Below are 7347 nucleotides of genomic sequence, written 5' to 3'. Positions count from 1 at the left end.
CTCTCCTCTCCTCTCCTCTCCTCTCCTCTCCTCTCCTCTCCTCTCCTTTCCTTCCTTTCCTTTGTCTTCCCATTTTGATTTCATTGGCATAGTAAAAATTTATGTTGTATAGAAACCTAGACACTTGCTTTTTTAATGTGGCAAACAATGGTCAAATAAGAACACTTAAAATAGAGTCAATCTATTAACTAGATTTCAAGCTTTTTACTCTGGAAATTGTTCGTTTCAACAAAATGACCATCTGTGCATTTGAGGACAGCACAAATCAACTCCCTCTCACTTACACGGCCTCAGTTTGGCTTTCTTTTTTTGAGAGTATTACAATAAGGGTGATATCTTACATATTAATGACTGCTTTTAGTCAACTGATTATAGTATTTATTCTCTCTCATTCTGCTGAGGATATATTTGGTACTAAATTCAACCTTTTGATTCCTGGTTTCACTTAGCCATAGATGAGTTTATTTTTTAATTTATTATTTTTTATTTACTCACATGCTAAATAGTTAATGATTTCTCAATTTTAGTAATCAAAAAAGTATCACAAGGAATTTTCCCCTTCTCAGCTTAATAATTTACTGTGGGCTTTATGCCTCACAACTTCTTTTTGTAAATAACAATCTTGTATTTAACCAACCTTATGTAAATGCATGTGAGGTTGATGTAAAATCAATCCATAATGTAAACAAATTATTTTTCCTTTACTCTAAGATTCTGGAGTTGCTAAGCTCTCATGGATCTCATGATCTCCATATAGATTTTGGTTCTACATCCCTGCGTCCAGCCTCTTCTGTGGTGTGTTCATTAACACAGTTGCCAGTCTCTCTAGACTTACAGAAAGTTGAAAAAAGAAGCCCATGATGTTGTCATTTAATTGCTATGAATCCTCCCTGCTTTAAAATGTGTGAGTGTGTGTGTGTACGCATTCGCGTGTGTGCATGGAAGTCAGAAGACACCTTGGTGGAGTCCCATCTCTCTTTCTATGTTCATGTGAGGATGGAATTCAGGTATGAGCAGAAGTTTTTGGAAAGAACTGCACTTTATACTGCACTTTCTTTGGTTTAAATGATTATTAGAATTCAATGACTGTTGGAACGTTGGGATGTTTTAAGTCCAGAGGCTAAATACAGGTTGTGGTTGTAAGATGACACAGGTTGACAAGCTTACAAAACAAGCACCTTTACTTGCTGAATCATCTCTCTGGCCTGTCCCTAGTCTGTTGTGGTTTTTATTGTTTTGGGGATTGCTACACACCCTTGTTATCTTAAAATACCTATTTAGGAGTTTCTACCGTACTTATGACCTTATTGTTCCCAGATAAAAAAACCACAGCAACCTTTAGATCTATAAGAAGCTTTCGAGCACCACAGCTGGGCAGATATCAGCCTTCTATGCTATTTTCTCTGCTTCTTGGTGGTGATGACTGAGATATGACTTGGGCCTGTTCTGACTGGGCCGCTCCTACTCCATCAGGCCAGCCCTTATGGCCATGTGCTCATGATGCTCCTACCCCATGTCAACTTCCTTCTTCTTCCTCCTCACTCTTCTTGTGGTCTCTACCTGAGACCCAGGAACCAATGCTTTGCCCATCAATCAGGGATAACTTGGGAAGGGAGCAAGGTTTACACAAAAATGCTGGTGTATGTGACAATTCACTGTGTTGGGGCCACTAGGTCTTGGGATACAGAATTTAGCATTCAAATACATGGAAGCACCAGACTACCCTCTACATATTTCTATTACGAATGCTACCCTTACTGCCTTTAGGTATGGCTCCTGTGCATCAGTAGGTGGCAGAGAGGAGAGAAGCTATACTGAGCTTAGTGTTGTGACCTCTGAACATCTGAATGATGAGTAGCCTAGAATTCCATGAAAAATATTGAACCTCAGATGATTACCAGTTCGACACCAGGGGCCTTAGACAGGGAATTAGCCTGAGATAACCACAAGTCTGGCACCATTCTGGCTGGGATGGGTTCCCAGGATGAACCCAGGGCAAGAGTGAGCCTGAGACAGATAACTCTTGCAAAAGACTATTCGGGCATGCTCAGGTTAGGAACAGTTCTGAGATGACCACTAGACTAGTGCTATGGTGCCCGGAGATGGAGCTAGCCTGAATGACCACCACTTGGGTGCTGCACAGGCTTGGCAGGGGCAGACCACGTTGGAGTTGAACCCTGTCCACTTGCACTCCTGAGACCACTCCTAGAATGACCCCAGATACTAGGAGACCCCAGGAGCCACTAAGAGGAGCAAGTAAGTGGTGGAGAAATGGAAAAGAAAGAGAAACAGAAGGGTGTGGACACAATGAAGACAGGCAGAACTGGAGACTTGAGGATAGTGGGGAATAGCTTGATCTGAGTAGCTGGTGACTGCTGTCCAGGGCTCCATCTGGGTACATGACCAACAACAGCAGGAGTCTGTTACCTTCAAAGGTTAGGCAGACATCACTAGTTTGGGACATGTTGATGATATTTGAGGACTATGAGGAACTGGCCCTACCCCTCACGTGGGCATTGTGGGAAAGCTGGCCCGGCAGCATGAGAGCAGAGGAATTGATCCTCTTCCTAGCCAGCTGTACCTCACCTGGGCAGCACTGTAGAGCTGGCCCTGGATTTAGGAGTTGTGGGAGAACCAGCTCTGAGGGCGTGAGAGCTAGCAAAGTGACCAGCTCAGCCTAGTTCCAGGGCTTTGAATTGACCCACTCCAACATCTATCCCATCAATGAACTTCTGCGGTGCATAAAGGGGCTGGTCCTACAGATCCAAAACTAGAGTATCTCCATGACACAGGGCATCAACAGGATACCCAGGAGGAGTCAAAACAAAAAATAGTATCGTTACCTCCGCAAAAAAAAAAAAAAAAAAAAAAAAAAAAAAAAAATGCCTTTTCCTAAACTTAATTTTCTTCTATCTTGCTATAGTATGAATGTTTGCATTCCTCAAAAATTCCACTTTGTTAGGAGAGGAAGTAGATATGAACAAACTACATGATATATATTCATAAATTGTAATAATGATCCCTGATTATGAACATATGCTAATAATTTAAAAGAAAAAAATAATTTAAAAGAAAAAAATGGTATGTTCAAATTTTGACAGTCATGGTATTTGAAGGAGAATTCTTTGGAAGGATTGGCTGCTAAGAGTGGGGCCCCATTGGGCAGGATCTGTCTCCTAATAGAAGAGACGAGAGAAACTTTAAGTAAGGACATAGGGGAAAGATATCTGTGAACCAGGAAATAGGACTGCGCCAGACACAGGCTGCTCATTCCTTGATCTTGTTCTTGGCTCCCTTCATAACTGTGGGAAATAAATGTCCATTGTTTATAAGCTACCCAGTGAACAGTACCTTGTTCTAGCAACCTGAAAAAACTAGGGCATGTTTTTTTTTTCACTTTGCCTTTCTGAATTTTTCTTAAAAGACAAACATCATCAAAGCACAGTTTTTGTAGCACAATGCTATCTGTTGCAATGGGAATGGCAAGACTTCAAATGTTACATACTCATGAAAGTCTGGGTGGAAGGAGTCGTCTCTAGAGAATCAAGGTAGCATCTCAGCTTTCTAGGAGAAATAGCAACCAACCACTGGTCTGAAATGGATAGCCTCGAATCCTGGCACTTACAGATTGATGAGAGGCCTGTGTCTTGAGCCACCTGTAATGTCCTGGATTCTAAGATGTGAATGCTTGTAGTCTTTGTCTTGGCTTTCCTTTGAATTCAGGAATTCATTCAATGCTGTTGTCTTAAAATGGTGGAACTGAGGGTTTCTAGGGATATTGTACCCAGTCTGAAAGCAGAACAGGATCCTAACAGCCATCTGTGCTTGAGTTTGGAAATGGATAGCTGGGTGTACCAGATGTTTTTAAAATGCAGTTTCCTGTGGGAAAGGATCTGAATCTTACCATTATACACGCTCCAGCCAACATTTTGAAATATTAATGAGAAACTGCATTCTGGAAACAAATTGATTCATCTATGACACAAGGCTTGTTCTCACCAGTAGGTGTCTCTGTTCCATCATGCTCTGGCCCAAACACAACTAGGTTTCTCCTGGACCTACATGTTACATAAAAGGCATCTTTTCTTTAGAAATCCTATACTTTGGAGAGAAGATATAAACAACTTCTCTTTATTTATACTCACTTTGACTCTGAATTTGGCCTTGCTTCACATTGCTGGTTGCTGAAAATGTTGGAGGGTGTTTTCAAGATAAACTCCCTTTTCATTCTTTGGTACTTAAATTAGCCCAGTTGCTAAGCTTTATCTCTGTTAGATAAAACGGTGCATTTCCGAGAAAAACAGCAATAAATACAGTGTAGGCATGAAGCCCGTTCAGAAGGCCAGAATCTTCCTCCTAAACAGTTGTTTCCTCTCTGATAAAATGGAGCTTCCGGTTAGGCTACACGGGTATTCATGTAAAGCACGAATCTTTGAGAGCTGGTATTGATAACAGCAAACTATGTGGCCTTGGGTCCTAGACTAACTGTGTCCATATTTGGACTCTGCCTTTCATTCTGTTTGCTTGTCTTTGAGTAGCATCCTCAACCTGTGTGCCAGTTTGCTCATGCACAGAAAGATAATGATGATAATGCTATTATTCTGTGACAACTCCATAGAGATTAAACATCATATGAGTTCAGGTACTCTGAACACCTCATGGTGTCTATGGGTTATATATGATAGACATTGTTTGTACATATAGGATAGAGCCCCTTTCGTTACCATTTTGACCCAGCTGAATTAAGGCAATGAATAGTTGCTGCAACATTGAGGTGCATGCCTCCTTTACAGCTTGTCTCACTTACAAAGGTGTAATAAAATTGCCTCATGGGTTTGTCCCCTGACTGAGTGATTTTGCCTGGCCTGTGTAATTTCTTAAGGGGAGAGCCAGCTGCCATCTCTTGCACTCCCAAGGAGGTTTTTCACACAGCACAACTCAAGAAATGCCTTCCACATGGAGTTGGGTTACAGACTTCAGTTGTTACAAACTTAACTTCAGGAATGAGGAAAATCAATCATTCTGTGTTAAATCACAACTAAGTATGGAAGTGCACACAGTGTTTTACTATATGACCAAAGAGTCATCCTTATGTTCCAAATAAGCTTGATTAATATATAAAATAGTTAAAAGGAGAGAATTAGTAGTGACAAACACACATGCATTAGCTCACGTCAATCTCTTAAAATACTTTTAGGTGGGTATCATCATTAATTCCAGCCAACAGCAAGGAAGCAAAAGGACCAATGACTCATCAGCACACCCAGTGCTTTGTTAATGAACACGTTCCATGTATTCTCACTACCACATGACAGCTGATACTACTTATATTCCCAGAGAGATGCTGAACTCTGCCAGTCTGATTCCTCAGGCAGCCCTGTTAAATAAGGAATGGCTTAGAGATGCTCATCCTTTAGGGGAACAGTACTGGACAGGACATGGAGTCGGACGAAGGCTCAAAAGCGATGATCCCTGGGATTCCTGGTCTTATAATCGTATTATCTGTGCTTTAATAAGCACTGGTTTCTTTTCTCTCTGGCTCAAGGACCTCTTACTGGCCTAGCAAGAGGCTTGGAACTCGTTAACTATTTGTAAAGCAGAGAGAAAAGAATTAAAATCTTTTACACAGGCAGTACACACACACACACACACACACACACACACACACACACATTCATATATATACATACTCTGGTTGGACCTGAATACCTAGCTCATCAACTCCTCAAGTGTTTATGCATACTTACATGTACACACATATGCCTACACACACATATATAGACAAACAGACATATACATATATATGCCTCGTTTGATCATAATGCACACCTGTGGCTTCTTTCTTGGATCTGACCTAGAATGAATGTTTTTCCTGGATCACAAATTTGTCCCAAGCCTATTTCTCTTTTTAGTGTAATTGTGAAAGCTCATTGTATTTCTTATTATGAAACTTTTACTTAATATTTTATGAGGAATGGGCACATTCTATTCTTGAGTCTAGCTTTATTATATATTTCTGGCAAAATACCCTAAAACCACCCCTTAAAACTTCCTAGTATTATTTAAACCAAATCAGGAATCCTATAAAATCACTAATTCATCTAAACAGCATTAATTCATGGGAGTTCCTTTTAAAGTTGATTTGTAGGAAATCTGCCCAATAGGGTGGGCTGATGTCCAGGAATCATTAGATAGTCATTAGATAATCAATAGTGATCAGCTGCAAGAAGCAATCCTGAGGTGAAGTCTCCTGGGACCTTGCCTCTCAGATTTCTCCCATTGTAGGCTATGCAGAAACAGCCACTTCCAGGAAAGTCACCTGCCAGTCTTAGCCTCTCCCAGATGGCTCCTGATACTCACACTCAAACTTGTACCAAGGAAGCACACAATTCAAGCCAGCCAAGAGCTGATGCTCAGTGTTTGGGTGCCAGGTGCTGGGGGGAGGGGCATCCCGATTGACAGAAAGAGTACTCGGTTTGGGCTGTGGTATATTTTGGTCAATGCTATAGTAGTCTCTTCTTTAATCATGGATAGGTAAAAGTGCTTGCTATGAAATCTGATGACCTGAGTTTGATTCTGTAGATCTAAATAATGGAGTTGAGAACCAACTTCTATAAGTTGTCTTCTGACCTCTACACACATACCATAGCATGTGTACCTCTTCCTACCAAAATAAATAAGTAGGTAAGTACATAAATAAATAAATAAACAAATAAATAAAAAAGCAAATCACGTGGTACTTGGTTTATTAATCTGTTCAATGTCATTTTCAAGTAAAAGATTTGTATGGTGTGTGTGTGTGTGTTTGTTTGTTTGTTTATTTGTTTGTTTCACCTCAGTTGTGAGTTTAGTTGTAATAAAGCTTGTAGGTCTGAGAGTAAATAAAGATCCTAACAGAGATGAATTGAATGCTCACACAAGGACAAGTGCCAATTTCAAATCTGTCTGTGTTCCCTGTAAATGAAGGGGATGCAAAGCTGGTCTCAAATCTCCAAAAGTCATTGAGAAGACTCTCGACTGGAGCCTAGAGATGTGGTCTGTCATTGGAATTTCTGCTTCAGAGAGACCTTTTAATATTTAAGAAGGAAAATAAATTCTCCAATTGGATACACATGCAATGCAGAAAATTGCTACCGATGTTATATTGAGTTTAATGTCTTTTTCAAAAACTCCTTGAGAAAAGAATAAACACATTATGCTTGGATGGCATATTCTATAGAGGAAGTCTCCTCTGTAGAAATGACTTTAGAATTATTACTTTCTCTTTCCTTTGCCAGTGTCTGACAGTGCATGATAAAAAATTAGAATGGGGGCATCCAAAGCTAGACCCTGAGTTTTTTTTTTTTT

General features: G+C 40.3%; 1 protein-coding gene and 1 pseudogene across 1 annotated transcript in view; one reads left to right on the top strand and one right to left on the bottom strand.

Annotated features, from left to right (window-relative positions):
• The window catches only part of Kcnb2 (potassium voltage-gated channel subfamily B member 2), a 411594-nt gene that overhangs the window by 27592 nt on the left and 376655 nt on the right, over nucleotides 1–7347 (bottom strand). The window lies entirely within an intron of this gene.
• On the top strand, nucleotides 1757–1867 carry LOC115032500 (annotated as a pseudogene).

The sequence above is a fragment of the Mus caroli genome, chromosome 1 (genome assembly GCF_900094665.2).
Source record: "Mus caroli chromosome 1, CAROLI_EIJ_v1.1, whole genome shotgun sequence".
Classification (NCBI taxonomy): Eukaryota; Metazoa; Chordata; class Mammalia; order Rodentia; family Muridae; genus Mus; species Mus caroli.
The sequence above is the reverse complement of the archived record's forward strand: the minus strand, read 5'-3'. Positions and strand labels throughout refer to the sequence as shown.